This window comes from Heteronotia binoei, chromosome 2 (genome assembly GCF_032191835.1).
Source record: "Heteronotia binoei isolate CCM8104 ecotype False Entrance Well chromosome 2, APGP_CSIRO_Hbin_v1, whole genome shotgun sequence".
In the NCBI taxonomy this organism is placed as follows: domain Eukaryota; kingdom Metazoa; phylum Chordata; class Lepidosauria; order Squamata; family Gekkonidae; genus Heteronotia; species Heteronotia binoei.
In genome coordinates, this window is record NC_083224.1 from 119545791 (window position 1) to 119571994 (window position 26204).

Here is a 26204-nt window from a genome sequence, read left to right on the forward strand (position 1 = left end):
GGTGGCTAGGCTGTTATTGGGGCTCCAAAACGGGAGCACATACAGCCAGGGCTGCGCGGACTGCACTGGCTGCCTGTTATACACTGGATTCGTTACAAAGTGCTGGTCATTACCTTTAAAGCCCTATATGGCCGAGGACCTGCCTACCTGAGGGACCGTCTTTCCCCATATGAACCCCAGAGAGCACTGAGGTCAGCAGGGAAAGACCTGTTGACTATCCCTGGGCCGAAGGAAGCAAAACTGCAGAGTACTCGCACTCGGGCCTTCTCTGTTGTGGCCCCACACCTGTGGAACCAGCTCCCAGAGGAAGTGCGGGCCCTGCGGGACTTTGACCGTTTCCGCAGGGCCTGCAAGACCTTCCTCTTTAGTGAAGCCTTCACCGACTAAACACTGAGAGACTGCTTAAATGATTTTGTTATCTGTCAGAATAGCACCAAGATATTAATTTTATTGTTTTACTGTTTTTAGAATTTTAATTAATTGTTACCTACTGTTAAAGTACTGTATCATTTGTTATATTGATTGATGTTGTTAGCCGCTCTGAGCCTGCCTTGGCAAGGAGGGTGGGATATAAATAAAAGGTATTATTATTATTATTATTATTATTATTATTATTATTATTATTATTATTATTATTATTATTATTATTATTATTATTATTATTATTATTTCCTTTGTATCCCTCAGCCCATGGGGCCTTGCAGTCGGGATACACCAACTCAAAGCTTACTAGCTGCTGTCCTTTATATAGTTTATATCTCCAGTACCTAGCATTATGTTTTATGACACACATGACCTGGCCCAATAAAGTGACTTTTATGTCAGATCCAGCCCTCACAACAAATGAGTTCAACACTTCTGCACTAGAGCCTTTGCAAGCAATTTTTTTTCTGTTTCCTGAGCTCTTTGCATACGATATTTTAGGAATGCAGGAAAGGTTAAGAAGAGGTTATTGAAAATGGATACAGAAAAGGTTAAAATTTTCCACTCTGGAAAGCTGCTGAGAACCCCTCCTCTCTTGAGTACAACTCAAGAGATGCCTGCTTCATGGTGGTCTGTAGTCTTTGCAGTCCAAGGTCAAATCTAAAATAGAACACAAATGAGATTACCGTTGCACTCTCAGCTTAATCGTCAGAGAATTCATTTTTGAAACCCTAAGCCAGATGCTGCAGAAAAAAACACAAAACAACAGTGCTGCTTCCCCTGCCAGTACTGTCCTGCTTTCAAATTCACCACTGCAATGTCAGCTCAGCTTACACTTCCCACTTTGGGAACTTTCAAGGACAAAACAAAAAAGATTTTGAAAGAGCAGAACTGGAAAGCCAGTTGTGAATGAAATCTACACTTTTAAAATGCATTTATTTAAAAAAGCAAGCACCATAAAAAATGAGAATATGAAGGCAGATGGGGAGAGAAAGAAACATGAAAAGTTATCTCTTGGCCACAGGGTGTCACTCTTGACCCAAACTTCAGCCAGTACATGGCCTTGTAATGGCAGCTGGAAAGTTGATTTAGAGTCAAAATCATCAAGTGCTTCAAGTTTCCCATTAAAAAAAAAACCAGTGGGTAGCTCAGCATATGAATGTTTATACTCATTCACAGAACATATAGTATATTATTTGTAACTCTGCAGGACCTTATCTTTTCAACTGGGCACTAAAATTCAGTTGAAGATAATGGTGGCCACCACTTAAAAGTATGAAACAAAGGAAGATATTTAAAAGCAAGAACATATTGGTCCTGGGTATAATTTAACCTCAGGCAAGTTGGGCATCTGCTGCTTCTGCTACCCTTCCTTCTTGACTCTGTTATATGTGATCGCTATTAATGGAAACATCTGGATCAGTCAACCTTAAAAATACTTCAGTTGAAACTATATCTGGGATCATGCAAAACAGGCAGGAAAGTTACCTGATTCATGGAACTCATATGGTTTAAAGCTGAAAAAATAAGTGCTACTAAAGCTATTGTTTATGAATATCAGGAGTATTTAAAGAACAGAATGTAGAAATGTCTGTGATTGCTTAGGTAAAATTGATTCAGTAAGATAGCTCCAAAGACACCAAAATTCTATCATAGCTGTATAAGAGGAGAGGTAGCAAAGAACCATACAATGCTTTGGAAGAAAGATTTTTTTATTGTTTTAAAAGGACTCTGTGATTCCAAAGGTCAGTTGCAGTTAGCTATGATTAAACGAGTTGTGTCCCACATAAATGTCTTTATCCCGATAAGAATGCTCTGTCTCAATTCTGCTTGAAAAATTGCATGGCTTATTTCAGGAATTAGTGCCAGACTCTCAGAAAGAGAATCAATACTAATGCCAATTAAAACGTGATTTTAGAAAGATTTTAAAACTGTGAAAGATGCTCCTGGTTCATTGTTATAAAAGCACACTGGTATTTTTTTTAAAAATCGGTAATATTTTATATTCATAATATTTATTGAAGATATAATTCTGAATTCCTACTTTTAAGAAAGGTGAACTGCAGTTTTTACATCAGGCAAACTCTGATGTCTTAGTCCTGATGTTAGAAAGTAATTACATTATGGCAAAATCTTCTATATAGGTGTCATTTACTTATTTATTAGCTACCTTTTCCCCATACAAAGCTCAAGGTGGCTTATAATATCCAAATACCTTTATCGGCATAGAAGTAAAAAGTACAGCATGGCAAAGTTGCACAGAGTTTGAGTTATAAAAACTAGTCAAGCATCAAGAAGGGGAGCTAGTCTTTTGCTCCCTGATTGTTATGGCAGCCAAAAGGTACTTTGCAACTAGACTAGTGGTATGGGAACATTGATCAGATAACAGAAAGAAAACCAACTTTGCCTCAGGTAGTCCATAAAGGTTAGACAGGATAGGTTTGATTATACAGTCCCGCACTTCCCCATAGAAATCACAGTGAAGTAAGACATGGGTGACTGTTTCCAGGTGCCTTCCATTACATGGGCAGAATCTTTCCTGATAAGGGATGTTGGCAAACCTCCCAGACAGTACCGCTGAGGGTAAAACATTAAGTCTTCCTAACATAAAAAGCGGCGTAAGCTGGGGTGACGTAAGCTGGGAAAGGTAGGCAGCTGGCAGCCCATAATTTGGAAAGATACCAAATGCTAAAGGGGAACACGTTTTATGTTCAGAGGAACAAAGGGACTGTTTCTCAATATCTAAAATCCTCTGTTTCAGAATTCTGAATGCCTGCATTTCACTTAGCATACAGAGGTTGTCCGGGGAGACACCTATGGAATGTATTTTCTTTGGTTTATAATATAAATAAAATACATAAAATACATAAACAAAAAATAAAGTTACAGTTTAAGATTGCTAGTTAATTAAATCAACTTAATCAAAGATGATTCTAAATAAAACTATCTTCAAGTGCCTCCTAAAGATTGAAAGTTAGAGGTGCCCCTATGGCCAGCTTGCCTCCTGCTAGGCTTGGTTTTGCTGCAGCCAGAAGACACCCAACCCACACGATCCCTGGGCTGAAGCAGCCTCCTTCCCTGCTGACACAACCTCCCCGCCACTGCCCGGGGCTCCTGGGGTGGGCCTGGCTGCTAAACTGCCTGTGACCTGCTGACTCTGCATGGCTTGCTATGGCTGTATCCTCTGCTGACCACATCAACTAGGTGCATCTTCTCCACCGCTGTTCTCCTGAGTGAGTTCTCAATGAGGAGATCCAGAGGGCATCCTTAGTTGATGGGAGAGGGCGGGTGAGCACCCAGGATCTCCCAGATTGCCAGGCAATGGAAGGGGCTTCCTCTGTTGAAATGGCTTCCTCTGTTTTTGTAGCTTTCTACTGAAGCAGAAAGCAGGGGTTCTAAGAGACTCAGAGTCCCTTTAAATCCCTGCTTTCTGCTGTGGCCAGGAACTGGCACAAACCCCATGAACTCCCTTAAAAAATTGTGGAAGTCCATGACTGTGGACCCATCACAGATTTCAGTTTTCAAATCACAAACAGGGCAAAATTCATCAGGAATTTTGCTTTATGGTTCAGTTTGTGCCCATTCCAAGATATGGTAATTCTTTATTCCAATAGCATTTGATCCTTACAGTTGTAAACGTGCTTACACTGCAAAATACTGGATCCAAAAAGTCTTACTTCCTATTAATTATGCATACAATTGCAATCTTAGTGTGTAAAATGCAGGGTTCACATGCTATTCATCATTCATGCATGGTGAACGTGACTTTGGTTACCGTCACAAAAAGATGCTGATTAGAAGACTGAAAATCAGAATACACTAATCATACTTGTGGCAATAAACTAGAACCCACAGATCCCACTACCATACACTGTATGGTGTTCAAAATCTAGTAGTTTGATGAAATATGCTAATCACACATTGTGGCAATTTGTGGGCAATTTGATGGAATAGAAAGATAAGAGTCCCTTTTGAACATGCATTTAAAGACCTGTCTTACCAGCCCTTGGATCTAGAATTTTGACAGTCAGTTCCATCTTGTGACTTAGTACAGTATTTTTAGGCTTATTCAATATTATTTTGAATACTTCATTTTCTTCAAGGCCATAATCCTGAATGACAGTATTCCACATCTTTATGGAAACACCTATTAAAAATATAACATCTAAATGAGGTTGTGTTATCCTTGAACATAGGTTTGTGCTCTAGATTGGATGAGTGTGAATACAGTATAATTTGATCAAGACAAAGTAAAAGTGATGCAAGTGTGTGGGGTAAGGTTGCCAGATCCAACTCAGGAAATGCCTGGGAACTTTGGTGGGGTGGGTGGACCTGGAGGCTTTGGGGATGGAGCCAGGAGACTTTCCCATTCCCTAAAAATAAATTTTAAAAAATACAGCAGTGTAGCTCACCTGAATACATTTCCTCATCCTTTTTTTTTTTAACCTTCAAAGACTTCCCAGGAGCTGCACTTCCACCAAATGAAAGTAAAATTTGTCATACCCCCCACAAGTCCCCTGCCTTGGCTTTATTAAGGGACACACATACACACTCACAAAGCAGCCAAAATAAACAGTTTGCAAGCTCACACTTCTGTGATCTCACTGGGACAATTTACTCATGAGAGTTGTTGAATGTAACAGTCTGCTGTATTTCAACCAACTTCTTCAGACTAACACAGGAAAATGAAAGTAAGGAACAAAGCAGTCTGTGGCAGAGGTGTGAAACATGAAGCCGGAGGGCTAGATCAGGCCCCTGGAGGGCTTCTATAAGGCCCATGAGCAACTCATTGTCATTGGTTTTCTTCTCTTTCTTTTGCTTCCTTCCACATCACAGGTTGCTTTGCAGGCTTGCTCAATCACACAAGACCTACAGAGTAAAGCCTCTATTTTCTCCATTGGTTGACCAGCACATGAAGCTCAAATGCCCAGCCATTTCATCTTTCCCCCTGAGTCTTTCCCCCTGACCATGAGATATCTGTAATGAATGTCAGTAAATCAAATGTAGGTTTGCAATTTACACTCACCCGAACAACACCTGAACAGCATACTTAAGATTGCTACAGCACAGACATTATCTCCAGATTTTGATGCAATAATTCAGAGTAAGAGGTGTCAGTTATCAGAGATAGATAGATAGATAGATAGATAGATAGATAGATAGATAGATAGATAGATAGATGATAGATAGATAGATAGATAGATAGATAGATAGATGATAGATAGATAGATAGATGATAGATAGATAGATAGATAGATAGATAGATAGATAGATAGATAGATAGATAGATAGATAGATAGATAGATAGATAATATTTATTCATGGTCAATGACCAGCTCTTAAACACAAATACATAAAATGCCATATTAAGGCAATAAGACAATAATAAAATCATTTGGAGTACAATATACAAGTATTACAATGCCGGATTTTCTTTTCTTTTTTTTAAATTAACATTCCACTACATGAGCTGTTAACATTCCACTACATGAACTGTTTTCCTAAGAGTTGCAGCAAGCAAACCAAATCTAGCTACCTGGTAAGTAATGTCGGGATGCTTATCTGAAAGTACACTCATCAGAAGGTACGATCTCTGTCTACAGATAAGAGGTAATGATGTAGAAAACAGGAGGGATTATTGGAAATTATTATATGCTTTACCATCAATCAAACATGTTCTAGCGATTCTATATCTTCCTTGCAGCAGGGACAGATTCTTTCTTCATAGAAGATCTTTTAACACTTTTCTTCAAGGATAGCTGAGGGAAGTGTGTCATAGCACAATAATGTGAATACTCTCCTATATTCTTGATTTGATAAATGAGAAAGGTACGGCATAGGAGTTACCTTCATAATGGGTTCTAAATGAACCCTCCTCTCCCTATTGTATTCAAGTCATTGCCTTGCATTTCAGATACGGTTAAATAAACAAAATATTGCAAGAGTGCTAATCTTTTAAGTATATTTTAGGTTTTTTAATTTTTTTTAACTGTTTGTGTCCTTTATAAAGTTTATCTCTCTGCTACCTAGCATTACATTTTATGACACACGTGACCTGGCCCAACAAGATCTCATTTATATGAGATCTATCCCTCATAACAAATGAGTTTGACACCCCTGGTCTAGGGGGTAGAGTTTTCCTCCATCCTATAATCAGGTTCTTGTTTACTCTTTACTATCTATTTTACTATGCAAATAACTTCTGAAATGAATGCAAAACAAACAGACGGGCTGTGCTCTTTTACTTTCCCACAGCTTCACATGCTCGCCAGGAAGAGCCACATGACTCTGCCAGCTCACCCAGCCCCCATCCAGCTTTCCTCCTACTGAGATTTAAAGGCATACACACCTTCCAAAACACAAGCAGTTCCCAAGCTTCTTCTAAGCCTGCTACACTGGCTGCTGGTGGTGAGGAGCCTGCAAAACTGGGAGAACCCCACCAGGACCTGAGGTCTGGCAAGCCTAGTATGGGGGAGAGGGATGCTTTATAAAGAGCTGGCTATGAAGACTGTTTGAAAATTTGCCTCTTAGCAAGCATTCTGTAGAAAATATTTGTTTAATCAATGATATATTCTTCTCTAGGAGCATATGATCTTTTTGGTTCTTTTATATTACTGTCTTTGTTATCTCATGCTATTTCCCTTGTATTTTGTATTCTACATTACATTTTACATTTTTCATTTCTGTTACTTAAAAATGTTACGAATGTGTACTACTCTGAAAATATTTCTAAAAAGTTGATACAGTTTGTAAAAGAAACATTTTTATTATCATTCAGAATATTTATAATCTGCTCTCTCTACCACAAAATATAAAAAGTACAAGTAAGCAAGCATAGTAATAAAACAAATAAAATCATGAGCAATATATCACATCTGAAAATACACTTCAACTACTACTACAGCCCCACATCCTTCATCTCTCCACCTATCAGGAGGATTGCAGCAAGTGCAGGAAATGTCCAGCAAACAGCCTTTTGGGTCGTTTTATCAGATCTATTCTTTATCAGAATTTTCTTTATCATTCAGATATGCTGGCTCATTAACACTCCAAGGCCCAGTTCCTCAGTTCACATTAACCCCTTAACATCCACAAGACACCTGCTTCCCAACATATTTCCCTTGCTTTGCTAAATAAAAATCAGGAAGTGATGGCTAACCCTCTGGTAAAGCAATTATATGCTATTATTTCAAGGACCATTAAGGTCTTTAGTAACCCTCAGAATCTATATCCCATGGGGATTCTAGCAGTCTTATTTACATTCAGTAAGATTAACAGACGTTTTCTAAACCAGAGATTTTCATGTAATGCTGGTTAGGGTCAGAAAATTATGGAAAGGGAGGGGGGCATAGGGGAACATCTTACTGGATTCTTACTGGTAGCGCCTTAGAAGAAAAAGAACAGTAACAGCGAGTCTTATCCCTGTCAACTCCCTCCTGGCATTACTGTTGCTTTCTTTTGTGTCACAAAAACATCTCTGCACCTGGAGTTATCTGAAATAGCATTCAAAACCCAAGAGGTAATTTTGCTATATCTTTATGCCCAGTTCTAATATGCTGCTGCCACGAAGGAGTCTAACAGGTCAGTTTTCAAAGCACAGTGCTGGCACCAGTCCCACAGAACAGAATCTGGCCAGCACTATGGGAACAATTTTAGGACTGTAGGATCCAAATAGAAGTTTTATTCCCATTCTTATTTCACATAACACTTAACCACATGCATGTTCTAACAGGATTTTGTAGCACAGCAGAATATATTTCAGAAAATTGAGAATGACAAAATGAAGCATTAACACCCAACTACAATGAAATTATATTGATTGCACATTCAAGTGTTTTCTTTTTAGCATTGCTGCATTGCACATTAACATGCAAAACAAATACCTATTTTAGATTCATTAAATAAATAAGCTTGAAGAGAAAGAACTTCTATCCTATGTCCTCCTCTCTCTTTTTTACATATTCATATTTGCCAAGAAGCAGGTTAGTATTCTAAATATTTTCAAAAAAGAACTGAAAAGGCAGATGCTACTGTAAATGCTTTTCATGCTCCTAATCAGTTCTCTGTACACTATTTTGAGGCATATTTTAATACAGAAACACTTTAAAATGGAAATAAATCTAGTTACCAACAATTTCTCACAAAGCTTATGGGACACACTTGTGAGTGCAGTGTGGAAGGATCACTGTAGGAAATAACAGAACACAGTTGTTTCCCCATCCTTTTAACACTTGTGACCATCAGGTGAAATGGTACATCTGTGTGCAGTTTCTATATTGTCATCCAACTGACCCTCTTCCATTTTGTCATGGTACATAAACTCTGGAGGTCAAGAGCAGGAATGGTTGGATGGGGTCAGCATGCACAGGCCTTCTAATCCCTAGGTTTCCCTGTCACAGTGCCCATTTTCTAAGAGGGGAAACTAAGTTTATTTATATGCTATACAAATCACTATATATAGAGATGCTGCACCTCCAATAGACTGTACGGAGCCCTTTGTCTTTACCTGAAAAGTAAGTTTTTCAAAATATTGTAACAGTGTTGACATAGCTTTTTTGCTTTGATACATACCACAAGTGCCGAGGAGGTTAAGAATTCTGACATTTAAAACATGACAGAAAAAAGGGCAAAATAGCTAGGGCAAATACATGTGAACTGTCCCTTAGCTGCCAAAAAGACAATACAACCATATGATATTTTACTGGCATGGTATACAAGTATTACCCCAAATGGTATGTGTTGCCTGAAAAGAGCTGTCTCCTATTTTTGTTGGGGGAATAGAGCTTGTGAGACAGAGCTTGTGAGAGGAGGGTAATCTAGTGAGATCCTCCTACCAGAGTTTAGGGAGAACTCTTAACCAGTCCATGCTTAGCCAAGAAAAGATTGTTTTATTGAAAGAGGAAATAATAAAATAATGCACATATACAGAAATAAATGCACACTTGAAAGCAAACACAGAAGCTAACAGAAATATAGGAAGGAGTAAGAATTCAGGAGGGCTTTAGGGGAGATTATGTTTACAAATCCAGAAGAGGCAAAGTCCAGGAGAACAGCAAGGCATCCAACACCTTGGGTGTGCAGTTTGGATACCGGAAAACACACAGAGAATGCATAGAGCAGAGCATGTCCAGTTATATGGCAAAACTCTACCTGAAGGCATAGTCACATGATTGCCCCTTAGAACAATATTTTGATGGGGTTAGCTGGAAGTAAAACAATGTGTTGAAAAATGCTGAACAGCATTCCCAGGAACTGACAACAATCTGGAGGAACTCATGATATTGTGCATTTAAGCAGTAGAATGAACGTGTTGCTCTGCATGGGTCCTGGTATTTCTACATAATAATAATAATAATAATAATAATAATAATAATAATAATAATAATAATAATAATACTTTTTATTTATATCCCGCCCTCCCCGCCAGGGCAGGCTCAGGGCGGCTCACAACACGTAATATACAATAAAACCATACATAGTAATTACAATTACAATTACAATAATAAAATCATCATTACACCATTAGGGATTGTAGAATCTTTCGGGCTCAAGTGCCGTGTTCTACTGGAGAAAGTTTTCCTTCCAGACGTTTCGTTCTTGGCTGTGGAGAACATCCTCAGTGGCGTTGCAGCCGGAGCAGGCGCTCTGACCTTCTTGGCTGCTGTGCATTGAGTGAGGCCAGGGCTCAGGCCAGGGCTCATCATTAAACCATTAACAACTGTATTAAAACTAACCTTGTTTTGTATTAAAACTTGCAGGGGCTCAGGTAACGAATATTAGGAGAGAACTTTTTTTTTTTTTGCCTGAGATTGTAGAAAGCCATTCCTAGTCAAAACTAAATTAGATAGATCTGACTTGTATGTGTGTAGCTATATATATATATATATATATATATATATATATATATCTTTAGCAGCTAGACATACTTAACAATGTTGTTGTTTTAAATTTCAAGGAAATAAAAGAAAAATCTGAATCTTCAGCCACTTGTGGTGTTTGAGCACTGGAGGATCATGGTGAAATTATTTTAGACTTGGGTGTTGATGATACTGGGAGGGAAATTTCCCAGTTGATTTGCCAATTTGATTAATTGCTCCACTTCGGAATTGTCACTGATGAAAATGACAGACCTATAAGCCTATCTTCTGTGGAAGCAATGCCAGCAAGGTGAAAAATGAAAAAAAACCCTATATGATGAAATAGTAAGCCTCATTTAACTATCCAGAGTATTGCAGTGACAAGCAAATTACATAGTTGTCAAGTGCTAAATTGGTAACAGTAACAATAGTAAGTGTGTAATTACTGATTACACCATTTTCAATGAAGTAACAGCAATTAGTCAACAGCTTCCATGGAAAAACATTGATTTTGCTGCAAATAAGCAATAAAGTCACATTAGCAATGAAACTATTACGTGATGCTAATAACGGCATTTGGCACATGGGATTATTTAGATCTCAGCTGTGGATCTGTCAGCAGACAGGCTTTCAGCAGTAAAATCTATAAGGTTTTTATTTCTTCATGTACAACGAATCAATTGAAGCACCACCCAAGCTACAATGTAAAAAAAAATCATCAGTGACTTAACGATACTAACAGAAAGAGCTAATATTGCATAGGGGCTCAGAGGCTGACCTGCGAACCAGGGAGTCCCAGACTGAAATTCACCATCAGATAACCCACTAGCCTCAAGAAGGCTAGCTTCACCCATTCTACTTGCAGCATGGGAGCAATCTTGGTAACCTATTTTACAGAGGTGTTAATGTAAGACAATGAATGTGAATTCCTTTGAACTTTTAAACCTTTATTTAAATTCTTCACATATATAGAATTATATGTACACTTTTAAAAATTATACACACAGGCACATATATATAGTGTTTTTTTCTTTAAAAAGGGGAGGGATTCCAGTACTCATACATATGGTTGCCCAATTTCCACCAGTTCCTTTCTTTCTCTGAAGCTCTGCACTAGACTGTTCCCGATGCCCCACTCTTTCTTCTTCTATCTGAGTGGGGCAGGCTGGAACATCAGGATCAGGACTTGGAGAAGTCCCCCACAAAGGTACTGGTACTGTACCAGTGCTTATCATCACAAAAAAGGTCCAGTGTGAGTGATTGTTTGCACATCTATTTCTCAACAGAACCAAATCTGAGGATACTTAAATCAAAAGATGAACAAGGCATCTTTCTAAAAAATACTCCAGGTTTGCAGAAAAATCTGAAATCTAAAAAAACAAAAAAACAAACCCAGATCACCAAAAGCATTGGGCAGCAAGGAGTGGGGATGGGGTTAAGTGATAAAAGGAACACTTGTAGCTTAAAAAAACAGGTGCCATCAGTGGCTATTGCTAGGTAGCCACAACAGCTTGAGTTGCAAGCCACCAGGTGGGAGAGGGGGATCCCCCATTTTGCATGCTTCTGCCCACCACTGGCCAGCTGACTGACGGGGGGAAGTCCCACCCCCAACAGCTACAATCTGGTACAATATCCTCAATGTGATGAGGATGCCATTATAGTGGGGACATCACCCTACGCTCCTGAAAAGCTCCTTCCCACATGCTACTGGTGAGGAGGTAAGACCTGGCAACCCTAGTAACAACTTTGCCAGCCTTTCAGGCTTGGTTTCTGTCAGTAACAGGCAAGCAGAAGGGGCAGGAACTTTCCAGGTCTGCTTCAGTCTTTAAAAGAGGACTCATTGGGGCCAGGCCTGGTAGTAGCCACAGGAGACTTGATACCACATGACTCACCTATGCCTAATGTTTGTTCCCATGAAAACCAGTATAATGTAGTGGTTATAATTTCAGATTAGGATCAAGAAGATCCAGACTGAAATTCCCATTATGCTGTGGAAGTTCACTGGGTGACCTTGGGTCAATCACACACTCTCAGCCTAACTTTCCTCACAGGTTTGGTATGAGGATAAAATGGAGGAGAGTAAAATGCTGTGAGCTGCTTTGGATCCCCACGGGGGGGAGGGAAAGTGGTTTATATATGGAGTCAGTAAATAAATATAGCTGAAGATGTGTGTGTGGGGGGGGGAAGGGTTCAGATGAAAAGAATGCTTGTTGATGGGTAGGCAGGAGACAAGGTGTGATGATTCTAGACTTAGTGCAGCCTACAGGAATGGAGAAGCCTACATTGGAGTTGCTGGTGGGCCTACACCTCCCAGGATCCGTTCTTTCCTTCTGACTAGGTGGCAGAGATTTTGGAGGGAAAACAGGCCAAGGAGGGGTGGAGATCTCGGAGGAAAGCATAAAAGGCCAAGCCAAAGATACGGTGTGTTCTCTCTGGAAAAGGCTGCAGGAGAGAAGGCAACAGGAGACATCCCTTACCCAAAGATGGTGGTAAGTTTTTGGAGTTATAGCAAATGAACGTCAGTAAGATGTGTCAGGGCTTTTATTTATTTATACCAACCTTTACTATTTTCTACATTTTACTGTGCACTAAAAGTTTTACTAGCCACTTGTTCTAGATCACTTACAATAAATTTCTTGTTATTGTTAATTTGCCTGTCTCTTCATTAACAGTTAAAAGGTTTTGCTAAAAAGGAAGCTACAGGGTAGTTGGGTGCTCTAGGCCCTCTCAGTCAGACACTTACCAGAGTGGTGGTAGCCAGTAGAAAGCCCTTCTTGGTTCTCTGCAGTATGACACATGGTAACAAGAAAAGCTGAAGATAAGGGGTCTGCCAAGAGTAGAGAAAGAAGCAATTGTTTGGAGAGGCAGGTATAGGAAAAAATGAGGTGCCTCCCACAAATCCTTACAGGTTCCCCACCATATGACTTACCTCAGCCGCACCAGTACCAAGCAAGCTAGCTACATTTTTTTCTGGCAAAAGGCTGCTGGGGGAGGGGAGATAGCTGAAGGAATAGATAATAGGTTAGCTGGTGTAAGGGAAGGAAGCAAGAAAGGGGCTTTCAGGAAAGGAAAAGAGTAGTTAACAAGATAGCGGAAAATAAAATGCACCCCGCAAGTCCTTGATGGTCACCCACTTGTATTTATGTTTAAATATCAACACTAATCATCATTATTGCTAGACTAAGACTAATATACATGCATTTCTTTTTGAAATCCCATCCTTCTACTGAGAGGGAAGTAGAGTTGCCAGTAGGCTTCCCAACCCCCCTGCCCTGGTGGAGGACCCCCAAATTAGCAGCCTCCTCCCCCGCTCTCCAAAAATCCGGAAGCGGCGGGGGGGGGGGAACGGCACCAATTTTGGTGCCACTCTCTCAAACAGAGACAGTCTTTCCCTCCCTGCCTCCCTCACAGGCTTCAGGCTCCTCCCTTTCTCCGGGTCACAAAGACCCCTCCACTGCCGGCCTGCTATTCACTCCAGTCCGGCCTCCCTTCGTGAGGTGCACGCTGGGACTCATAGTCCTTGTGTCCTCTCTGGTGTCTCCTTGGGGACTAAGTTTCCCGGCGTGTCCCGCGTGGCTCCTTCAGCGGCTGGGCAGCTGTGTGTGGCGGCCGAATAGCAGTGCGGGGCCGGCAGAGGCGATGCTGATGAGGGGAGTCAGGCCATAGCCGGAGAGCGGAGGTGAGGCAAGGCAGCCACTGGCATGTTCGGGCAGTCGTGCAGCTGGGGCACCGGGCACGGCAGCGTCGCCTGCAACGTCCACTCCCTCGACAACCTCAAGTGAGTCTCCCAGGCAGGGGAGGCGGGAGGAAGGGGGCTCTAACACGGGCTCAGGATGGGGCACATGGCCTTGATCTTGGCTCCACCCCCAAAGTCTCCTGGCTCCACCCCCAAAGTCCCCAGATATTTCTTGAATTGGACTTGGCAACCCTAGTTGCCAGGCTGCAGGCTGCAAACCCCCCAGGAGCATTTTGATGGTATGGACTGACACATTGGCATCACACTGGAATGCTGATGTCTTCTAGTGAAAACTGGAAGTGACATCATGACATCAGGGAGAATGTTATAGGACTCTGGTGGCGAACCTATGACACGCGTGCCAGAGGTAGCACTCAGAACCCTCTCTCTGGGCATGTGCGCCATCGCCTGTTCCTGCCTCTCCAGCTATCCATGCTGCCTGTTTTCGCTTCCCCTGCTCCCCCGCTGCTCGTTTTTCCCTCTCTCGCTTTCCCTGCCACCTGTTTTCGCCTCTCTCCCTCTCCCTGCCACCCGTTTTCGCCTCTCTCCCTCTCCCTGCCACCCGTTTTTGCCTGTTCTCCCTGCCACCCATTTTTGCTTCCCCTGCCACTCGTTTTTGCCTCTCGCTCTCCCTGCCACCTGTTTTCGCCTTTCTTGCTCTCCCTGCCACTCGTTTTCAACTCTCTCGCTTTCCCTGCCACCCGTTTTCAACTCTCCCACTCTCCCTGCCACCTGTTTTCACTTCCCCTGCTCCCCCACCACCCATTTTTGCCTCTTTCACTCTCCCCGCCACCTGTTTTCGCCTCTCTTGCTTTCCCTGCCACCCGTTTTTGCCCGCAGCTTCCCTCTCCATTTAAACACCCCACTTTGGAGGGGGAGGCAGATCACCTGCCTTTGCCATCTCCCCGCAAGGTGGGGAGGCAGCAAAGGCAGGCTGGTGGCTCCCCTCCACCCCCATTTAACACCCTGCTGAAAAAAACCCCATGTTTTGGTTTTGCCCCCACTCAAAAAATATGTAGATCTAGCCCTGGCTACAACCCCTTCAGCTCATCCCTTTGGGAATGCCCATGTCTTACATACCTATTGGACATAGATTCAGATTTGCATTAGAGCATGGACAGAGTGCCAAATGGAATTGCACTAATCTTGATCATTTGCACTAACCTGCCTTAACAAAGTATTATATATGTGTCCAGAGTATCATGTTTGGAGGGTTTTATTTGCTGAGCTCACCTTAAAAGTATTATAGGGCCTTTTCCATGATTTTGGTTCCAACGTTCTAACCAAGAACAATGGGGTACTGTTAGATACGAGAGGAAGCCTCCCCTTTAGCAGAGACTTCACTGGAGTTGAACAGGGAAAGAGGTGAAACCATAGATATGAAATATAGGGAAGTGAGGCATGGGGGTCCAGATTAGCAGCCTCCGCTAATTAATCTCTCACTTCTAAATTGGGATATGGGACTTATTTGACCAATGAATGTAATCAGAAATGTCAAAGGCGAAGACCGGTGTAGCCAATCTGTGTTGGCCTTTGTTTACAGGAAGGTATAAGATGTTGTGACTATGGGGAAGAATTGTGGAGGAGAACGGGGTGTATGGTTTGTTTTCTCCTCCCCACATTAATGTGAAAAAACAATAAAAGAGATCTGCACATCAACTCTTCTGCGCCTCTGTCGTTCGGGAAGTCCTTTGTTTGGGAAGAAGGTGACTTCATCTATGTGCAACATACCTGTGAGCAAAAGGGAACAAACTCAGCAAGATGTTATTCAGTTGCTGGTAGCCAACTAGCTAGCAGGATCTTCCCTAATTCCTCCCCTGCCAGGAAGGGAGGAAGAAATATGAAACTGCCCTATTTCTTACTGACCGACCAGCTTTTGAATGATTCAAGGTATAGACTGCCTAGGGCTGTCAACCCCCTGATCCGGGCAGGGAATATCCCTCCACGTCGGGCGGGGAACCTCCCTCTGTGTCACTGGCGTGATGATGTCATCCAGGAATGACGTCATCAAAATGGCAGCACCCTGTGCGGGACCGCTCTAGGCATTTCCAGGAAAACTCTATGGTTTTCCTGGATGCTCTAGCCATTTGGGAGGTAAAGCTCTATGGTGCAATAGGTGCCATAGAGTTTTAACCTCCCAAATTGCTAGAGCGTCCAGGAAAACCATAGAGTTTTTCCGGAAATGCCTAGAGTAGCCCTGCAAGGGGGCCGCTATTTTGATGACGTCACTTCCGGGTGGCATCATTTTGTTGCGTGGCGTGCAGCATGTGCACGACTGTCCCCCGCTGGGGGATGAAGAGGACTTGGCAACCGTAAGACTGCCTGAGAAACTGATGGAAAGAATGCGGCCCTCCCCGACCGCGCCGCCGCAGGTGGCTGTGGGCGGGGGCCGTGTTTTGCCTCCCCGGATGGAGCGAGGCAACGCTTCCCGCCCATACGGGGATTTGCAGGGCGGGGGCTGGGGCTTTATAAGCCCAGCCTCGCCCTCCTACACGCACTTCGCCGCGTGTTTTGGTCTTACCAGATCGGGCTCTCGTCTTTTTTCCCGACGAGGCCTGTGGCGGCGGAGGCAGTCAGCTGTTTTCCTTGTCTTGACTTCGGAGCTTCGGCGTGCCTCTCTCTCAGCAGAGCCGTCCTTCGAGCTGCCTTGCCTTGCGTAACGGCAGCGCGCAAGCCGCACCTTGCTTTTCCTCGCGTTGTTTTCGGCTGCTCCAGCTGATCGTCGGGGAGAGGTCGGGCTGTATAAGCGGCGTTCGAGCAGGCTCGTTTGAGCCGCGGCCTGCTTCTTGCGGAGGCGCGCGAGCCGTGCCTTGCTTTTCGGCCCAGACTCAGTCTGCTCCAGCCGGTCGCGGAGCGAAGAGGCGGTAAAAGCGGCTTTTGAGCTGCTGGGGGGGGGGGCTTCCCTTGTTCCCTTGAGATTGGGAGGGACGGTGGCTCAGTTTTAGAGCACCTGCTTTGTTAGCAGTAGGTCCCAGGTTCAATTCCCAGCATCTCCAACTGGAAAGGGTCCTAGGCATGTAGGCATGGAAAACCTCAGCTCGAGACCCTGGAGAGCTGCTGCCAGTTTGGGTAGACAGTGCTGACTTCGATGGACCCTGGGTCTGATTCAGTATAAGGCAGCTTCATACGTTCTCCATATTTTCTCTGTGGGTCTGGGGCTGGTGCCTCTGGGCTTCCTTGAAGTCGGGTGGGGACTGATTCAGTAGAAGGCAGCCTCATTTTGGAGGTGGTTGCCCCCCCCCCCTTTTTGCTAGGAGTTCTTTCTTGGCCTGGGTTAGCCTGGTGATTTGAACTTAGCCTGGTTGGGCAGCGGCAGCCCTTTACTATCCCTGGTGTTGGGACAATGCCTCCCAGGCATTCGGGCTGCAGGCTTATTGCTCAGTGGGGCTTTCAGCCTGCTGTTTGGAAATGGCTTCCAAAACGGCTAGGGGACTTCCAAGGGCAAGTAGCCTGCTAAGGCACAGGGTAAAAGGCCTGTCCCCTCCAGGCCCTGGGTTTGAGTAGGAGACCAACACCTGGCTGCCCATTGTTGAATGTTTGTCCGCTCTGGAGTGCCAATACTCGGATTCTGAAGATGGGTGGGTTCCTGCTGAGGCCCCTGCGCGTCCTGTGGATTGCAGCGCTGCACCTGTTGTGCTTGCTGTGGCGTACCCGGTCAAAAGGTAAGCTGGATGGGCCTGGGCCGATTGGCGCTTGGCCTTGGGGTGTGCGGCCCCACTCTTTCAGCCTGCAGCTTCCCTGCTGGCAACCGCGGGTGGCCCAAGTGCAGCTTCTGGGTTCTCGGGATCCACGGCGCCAACTGACGGTTGGGGAACTTGCGGGCAGGGACGGATTCTCCCGTGGTGCGCTACGTTTGCCTCCTCAACGCCCAGTGCTATGTCTATGTCCCAAGGGTTTAGAGGTCAGGTCACGCAGGGTGGACCTTTGCCATGGGCCAGTTGTGGGTAGGTCTGGCCTCTCGATTGGCCCTGCACCTCCAGCTGTTTTGGGGGTTGCCCCCCCAGCCTTATTGGGGTCGGTCCCGTTTCAGTGTCGCCCCCTTTGGGGTCACGGCCGGGTCGCCGGGTGATCACTTGATGGTGGCCACTGGCGAGAGGATATTTAAGGGCGTGTATGTGGCGTCTTTGGCCTTCTTATAGGGAACTGGAGAAGTAGGATAAAGATGAATTGGATGAGAGGGACAAGGAAAGGATTAAACGGAGGAAGGTGGAAAGAAATCGGGTTAACTGGTAGCCCGGATTTCTGATCTATGCTGGTGTTATAGCGCGTGCACAGCCTTTACGGGCTGCACCGCTATTCCAGTATTGTGATATTGTCTGCAAGGCGTATACGGACCCCTCGGGTGCTGCATGGCTGCAGTTCGACTAGGAGTTCCGGATGAGGGCTGCCCTCTACCCTTCTATGCCTTGGGACCAAATGACTCAGCAGCTTTGGCTGTAGCACATGTCCCCCGCTAAGCCTAATGCCGGGGACAGGTCTGACAGTGGGCACCTGGTTAGTAGGCAGGCTGGTCCGTCTGGTCCCCGCGTTTGCGCGGGGTAGTCGGCCAACCCCGGCTCTTGTGCTGGGAGTACTCGTCCCGGGAGGTTTGCAATCGTAAGACCTGCAAGCACAAGCATGAGGCCCACTGTGTGGGGGTCGCATGCCTTGTCTGCATGCAGCAAGCCCCAGCCCCTGAGTGGCACCAGGAGGCCCGGGGAGGGGGACGGAGCCCATGGTTCTGGTAAAGGGTCCCAGCCCCATCAAAGTGAGAGTTCTCATCAAAATGTTAGCCAGCTTCCCTAGGGTAAGCAATAGAGATTACTTACGTGAAGGTTTTTGTTTGGTTCATCCCATTAGGGTCCTCGTGGACCCTGTATGGCAAAGAATTTATGGTCTGTAGTGGTATGGAGTGAGTTGTTAGAGAAAAGATTTCAATGGAGAGGGCCGAGGGCAGGGTGTCGGGCCCTTTCGATGCCTCTCCTGTCCCTAAGTTGCGGGTTGCACCTTTGGGTGTGGTTCCCAAAGGCCCCTGGTGAATTTCGGTTACTTCCCTACTTATCTTTCCCTAGGGGTGGGTCGGTGAATGACCCTATTCCCGATTTCCGTTCCACGGTCCGATATACGTCCTGCGACCAGGCTGTCAAGGTCGTCCGGCGTGGGTGGACTTGCGCTCAGCTAGCTAAGTGCAACACAAAGTCTGCATTTCGCCTGTCACTGGTTCACCTGGATGATGTTGAGCTCCTGGGCTTTATGTTCGACGGCAAGTTTTTTACCGGGACCGGGCACTGCCCATGGGGTGTGCTGTTTCGTGTTCGGCTTTCGACCGTGTTAGCACTTTCTTGGAATCGATGTGCAGATGATGCCCGACGCTGCTGGTACTGTTGATTTTGGGGTCTATTTCCGTGGCCGATGGTGTGCTGAGTTGTGACCCGCCACGTGGTTGGATATGGCCTTTGCCGTAATTCAACGTTTTTAGAATTTTCCTAATCGCAGTTGCGGTGCGATTGGGGGTAGGATTTGGCCAACCATGTTGTTCACTGTTGGTGTGACTACATGGCTGTGGTCTAGGTGATTTACTCCCTCATGCCCAAGTCGGTCCCGGTTATGTTCCTTGTTCGCTTTTTTACCTTGTGTTGTGTAAGGTTAAACATTTTGTTCCTTTGCCACGCATTGCCCGGTGTGCAACGGGGCGCGGACGCGTTGTCGCATCGTTAGATGGAGCGGTTTCGACTTATCGCACCAGGGGCGGACCTCCTGCCGGCTCGGATGCCCCCAGAGAGGTGGCGGCTTGGAGAGTCGAGGCCAATCGGGCCAGGATGCTTTCCCTAACCCCCTCTATCCGCAAGGTCTATGATCGCTCTGTTGAGCAGTTCGGCCTTCAGTGAGCAGGTAGTATTGGCAGACCTTTGGCCGATTCCGGCGGCTCATCTCATGCAGTTCTGCGTTGAGCTGAAAGGTAAGTGGTTGGTGGTAAGGACCATTTGAGCCAAGTTGGCTGCACTGGCGTTCACCAACAAGGTGAAGGGGTCATCTGACGCCTCTGTTGATTTAGAATTCGTAAAATATTGGAGGGCGGGGCCCGTGAGCAAGGCCTGATACACGGCACCCCCCCCTTTCGCCTGACATCATTGCCAGCGGTTTGTTTTTTCCCTAAACTCGAGGCGTTTTGCTTTTGGCAGCCGCCATGTCCGCCTCCTTTTGGTGCGCTTTGAGTCAGGGAGTTGGTGGTCCGCTCGCTGAAGGATTGTTCTGGCCGAGTTCTCCATGCTGGAGGTGTTAAAAATTACTGGGGACTCCGCAGCCTTAAGGGTGCGTGGGTCTTGGACTGACCAGAGGCAGCGGGACGTCACGATTACATAGGGCTCGTGCCATGGTCGTGATCCAGCCCTGTTTTAGCTTTGGCCGAGACATTGCTGTGCAGGGTACTATGCCGCCCCCCCCTTTTTTTTCCCGGCACGAGGACGGGTCCTCGTTAACTACATTCCAATTTTGGTCCGTGACCAGCCACGCCTCGGACAGGCTTGGGCTGTCGGGGTTTTTGGTCTGGGACCCATTTATTTGGGTTGGGGCGGCATCAATTCCTGCAGCCATGGGGTACATTGGGCCGGCCATTCAACAGGTTGGGAGATGGCGGTCCCCGGCGTACTTGGACTACGTTCGTCCTGTGTTGCCTGGCGAGTTTGCTGGGCTGGGTTTCACATTGTTATTTTCTCTGTTACAGGTGCTGTGGCGCAGGGCGAGAGGCAGAGGATACTGATCGCCGGCCACGGCATGGTTTTGGGGCCGCCCTCCAAGCCCGACTCGAGTTTGGGTTCGCAGTTGGGGCTTAGTGACGGGCGGTCGTTGAGTGGCAGGGCCGTCGGGGCCTTCGCTGGGACGGGCTCCTGCCACTCTTGTTTTGGGGAGGAATGGTCCTCCGCCACTCACCGTGCTTATTCTCCTGGGAGGCAACGATTGGGCCTGGTGCAGGGGAGGGCCCTGTCACTTTTGGCAGTCGTTGGCCTCAAGGTGATCCGGAGCAGGTGGCCCGAGGTGCGGTTACATTGGTCCGCCATTCTTCCACGGCGGGTGTGGTGAGGGCTTAGGACCCCTTTTGGGTTGAGAGAGCCAGGCGCAGGGCCAGCAGAGCGATCCGGAATGCGCTCCGAGGGGGCCTTTGCCGTTTTGTTTCACACCCGGCCATCAGGTCGGACCGGGCGGACCTGTACCGGCAGTACGGAGCCACCTGTCCGTTTCTGGGAACAGGGCATTTTTGGGTCGAGTTACAGCTGGGGCTTCGGCAGGCTTTAGGCCTGCCGGTGGGCCCAGGGGCCTAAGCTGAGGCTTGGCCCTGGGGTGGCGGGTGTTTAAGTTGGTTTGCAGGTTCCGGTGAGCACCCACGGTTTTCCCTGATTTAAGGAAGTAGCGGGATGGGACAGTAGCGGGGTTCTACGGCCCTCTGCTGTCTTGCCTGCTATCGGGTCACCTCTTCGGGCAGGCCGTCCCTGGGTGGGCGGCCGTGCCGTGGGGTGTAAACCTGGCCGGTGCCGGCCTGGCAGCAGCCGCTTTCAGCTGGCTGCGGCCAGGGGCAGGGTGGCTCGCCCTTCCGGACAGGGAAGGGTCCTGGGGTGCCTCCCTTGGCCTGTCCGGTAGCTGGTAAGTTGCCCATGCTGTTTAACTCAATAAAGTTGCCCTGTTTTCCATCCAACTTTGGCGTTGTCTCGTTCTTCCGACTGGGGGGGCAATGCGGCCCTCCCCGACCGCGCCGCCGCAGGTGGCTGTGGGCGGGGGCCGTGTTTTGCCTCCCCGGATGGAGCGAGGCAACGCTTCCCGCCCATACGGGGATTTGCAGGGCGGGGGCTGGGGCTTTATAAGCCCAGCCTCACCCTCCTACACGCACTTCGCCGCGTGTTTTGGCCCTCCCTCCCTCCCTTTAATAGTACAGGTTTTTCGGTCGCTGTTTTTACGGGGCCAGGTAGGAATTTTTTCATCCCAGCTGATTGGCCTTTGCTGGGATGTTTTTCGCCTACCTTGTACTATTTGACTGTAGGTTGGGTCTTTAATTGGTAACTTTATTGGCGGGTGTTTAAGTTGGTTTGCAGGTTCCGGTGAGCACCCACGGTTTTCCCTGATTTAAGGAAGTAGCGGGATGGGACAGTAGCGGGGTTCTACGGCCCTCTGCTGTCTTGCCTGCTATCGGGTCACCTCTTCGGGCAGGCCGTCCCTGGGTGGGCGGCCGTGCCGTGGGGTGTAAACCTGGCCGGTGCCGGCCTGGCTGCAGCCGCTTTCAGCTGGCTGCGGCCAGGGGCAGGGTGGCTCGCCCTTCCGGACAGGGAAGGGTCCTGGGGTGCCTCCCTTGGCCTGTCCGGTAGCTGGTAAGTTGCCCATGCTGTTTAACTCAATAAAGTTGCCCTGTTTTCCATCCAACTTTGGCGTTGTCTCGTTCTTCCGACTGGGGGGGCAAACATAACCAAAAAGAAGGACAGGAGAAAATTAATACCAGTTCTAGCAAGGTGAATGGAAATTATTGGGCATTGCTAAAATATTCTGATCTTCAAGGCTGTCTTTAATATTCTTACTAAGCCTTTTAAAATACACATACCATTCTTCTGATCAATAAAATAAGATTTGATTTTTTAATCTAGTCTCACCTTAAATATACAGAGGATTTTCTTTATTCATCCTATATAGCTTGGGCTGTTTGCAAACAAATAGCCCCTCCTACAGCAGTCCAAACAAACATTTATCTGTTTGATTGATAACACGTTTATGCTTCTCCAAACATATTTCCTCTTATCTATAAATTTTTCATGAATTGCATATTGCAGTTCCTGGTGGAACATTGTTTATGAACTTTACCTACTGGCTTTGGTCTTTATTGTATATTTATGTTAAGAATAGTTTGATTTTTTTCTTTGATGTGATTTATATATTGATGTTTATTGGGTTTTCATATATATAGGTTATTATTCTAATACTTAATGATTGTTCATTTTTCATATAACAATTGGAATGTGTGTTTTTCGATTCTGTAAGGTCTGAGGGCCCCAGTAGCTTTTTCAGTATTTATATCTCTTATAGTGATAGATAGATAGATAGATAATTTTATTTGTATCCCGCCCTCCCCGCCGAGGCAGGCTCAGGGCGGCTAACAACATCATACAAATTTCAATTATACAAAAAGCAAAAAACACAAAATTACATTTAAGCATTAAAAATTCTGATTAGGTTTAAAATTAGTTAATTAAGTTAATAAAAGTGCTAATACTGTTCTTTAGGATGGCGGTTATCATTAACAATTTCTTCCTTCGTCAGCGAAAGCTAGTCGGAAGAGGAAGGTCTTGCAGGCCCTGCGGAATTGTTCAAGGTCCCGCAGGGCCCGCATTTCCTCTGGAAGTTGGTTCCATAGGCTCGGGGCTACAGAGGAGAAGGCCCGGTTACGGGTACATTGCAGCTTCACCTCTCTCGGTCCGGGAGTAGTCAACAAGTTTTTTCCAGCTGACCTCAGTGCTCTCTGGGGTTCATATGGGGAGAGACGGTCCCTAAGGTAGACAGGTCCTCGACCATATAGGGCTTTAAAGGTAATGACCAGCACTTTGTAACGAACCCGGTATGTAACTGGCAGCCAGTGCAGCTCGCGCAGTCCAGGCTGTATGTGCTCCCATTTAGGAAGCCCCAGCAACAGTCTAGCCGCCGCATTCTGCACCAGCTGCAGCTTCCGGGTTCGGTACAGAGGCAGCCCCATGTAGAGGGCATTACAGTAATCCAGTCTCGAGGTGACCGTTGCATGAAGTACCGTTGCCAGATCTTGGCGCTCTAGGAAGGGAGCCAACTGCCTTGCCCGCCTTAGATGGAAAAAGGCTGACTTGGCGGTGGCTGCAATCTGGGCCTCCATTGATAATGAAGGCTCCAGTAAAACTCCCAGACTCCTAACCCGGTGCGCCGCTTTCAGCGGCACCCCGTCGAAGACCGGAAGAGGTATTTCCCCTTCCCGAGCGCCCCGACCCAGACAAAGGACTTCTGTCTTCGCTGGATTCAATTTCAGCCCGCTCCTCCTCAACCAAGTTGCCATATCCTGCAAGGCCCGGTCTAAATTCTCAGGGACGCAGTCAGGCCGGCCGTCCATCAGCAGATAGAGTTGGGTGTCATCTGCGTATTGATGGCACCCAAGTCCGTATCCCCTGGCAATCTGGGCAAGAGGGCGCATGTAGATATTGAATAACATTGGTGAGAGAACTGCCCCCTGGGGCACTCCACAGTCCAGTGTGTGCCTCCGGGACCGCTCGCCCCCAATAGCCACCCTTTGTCCCCGATCCTCGAGGAAGGAGGAGAGCCACTGTAAGGCAGACCCCCTCACCCCTATGTCGGCGAGGCGGCAGGTCAGTAGCCGATGGTCGACCGTGTCGAACGCGGCCGACAGATCTAGCAGCATCAGCACCGCCACACCACCCCGATCCAGATGCCGTTGGAGATCATCTACCAGGGCGACCAGTACTGTCTCCGTCCCATAGCCCGGGCGAAAGCCGGACTGGCAAGGGTCTAGGATGGAAGCGTCATCCAGAAAGCTCTGCAACTGCAACGCCACTGCCCTCTCTATTATTTTACCTAAAAATGGTAAATTGGAGACCGGTCGGTAGTTTGCCAATTCGGCCGGGTCTGCTGTACTTTTTTTCAAGAGGGGTCGGACCAAAGCCTCTTTCAGAGATGATGGAAAACGCCCCTCCAAGAGGGATCTATTTATGATGTCCCGTAGAGGACAATCTAGCTCCCTCAGGCAGGATTTAATTAGCCAGGAGGGGCATGGGTCCAGATCACAAGTTGTAGGGCGCGCAGAGGAGAGGATTCCGTCAACTTCCTCCAGGCTGAGCGGGTCGAAATGATCCAGAGTTAAATCAGAAGACAGGCGTGGGGCCTCGGGCTCATGTACTGTGTCTAAGGTGATGGGCAGGTCTTGGCGGAGTGACGTGATTTTGTCTGCAAAAAATCTCGCAAAAGCCTCACAGCCTATTTCTGATTCACTAGCGTTTGGTCTGCCCTGGGGCAGCGTAGTTAAATGTCCAATTATTTTAAACAATTGCGCCGGGCGCGAGTTTGCAGACGCAATCTTGGCCGCGAAGTACTTCTTCTTCGCGGCCTTGACTGCCATCTCATACGACCTCATAAACGTTCTGTAGGATGTTCTCGCCGCTTCGCCACGAGTGCGCCGCCACTGCCTCTCTAGTCGTCGGAGTCCTTGTTTCAACCGGCGTAGCTCCGAGGTATACCAGGGAGCCAGCCTTGAACGAGGGCGCAGAGGACGTCGGGGTGCGATCTCGTTGATTGCCCCAGATAGCCGGTCTTGCCAGGCATCAACCAGGGCATCAAGGGAATCGCAAGGGGGCCAAGGATCCCGAAGAGCCATTTGGAACCGTTCCGGGTCCATCAGGCTCCGCGGGCGAGCCAAAATAGGCTCTCCGCCCTTACAGGGTTGAGGTAGCGTCTCCATACGGGCCTTGAGGGCCAAGTGATCCGACCATGGTATCGCCTCCGTTGCGATTTCGTTCACTTTAATCCCGGCCGCAAAGATCAGATCTAATGTGTGCCCAGCCTGGTGCGTGGGAGTCGTGACAAATTGGGAGAGTCCCAGTGTCGCCATGGAAGACACTAGGTCCATCGCCCGGATGGAAGCCGCGTCATCGGCATGGACATTGAAGTCGCCCAGGACTACGAGCCCCGGGTACTCCAACGCCCAGCCGGACACCGCCTCCATCAGGGATGGTAAGGCGCTGGCCGGTGCGTTAGGCGGATGGTACACCAGCCAGATCGCCAACCTCTCCCCGACTTCCCACGCAAGGCCGACACACTCAATACCGTCAATCTTTGGGGCCGGGAGGGCCCGGAAGGAGTAAGCCTCCCGTATGAAAATCGCCACCCCGCCCCCCCGCCCGCTAATCCGCGACTGGTGGAAGACCGAGTAACCTGGGGGAGTCATCTGGGAGAGTGCCGTCGTCTCTCCCTCTTGAACCCAGGTCTCGGTCACGCAAGCCAGGTCAGCATCCTGCCGAAGCAGGAAGTCCCTGATGGTCTCGGTCTTATTATTTATAGACCTGGCGTTGCATAACACCAGTGTCGGACGCGGGCAATTTCTCTTGGTCCCTCTACTTGTCACCGTTGGGATGGGAAGTAGACTAGAAGGGGGCCGAGCACTGTTTTGTCTCTGTCTCCTTCTCTCGTATCTCTGTCCATTC

General features: G+C 46.9%; 1 pseudogene; it reads right to left on the reverse strand.

Annotated features, from left to right (window-relative positions):
* Nucleotides 1–1045: 1045 nt before the first annotated feature.
* Nucleotides 1046–26204, reverse strand: part of LOC132567343 (FRAS1-related extracellular matrix protein 1-like) — a 323692-nt pseudogene continuing 298533 nt past the window's right edge.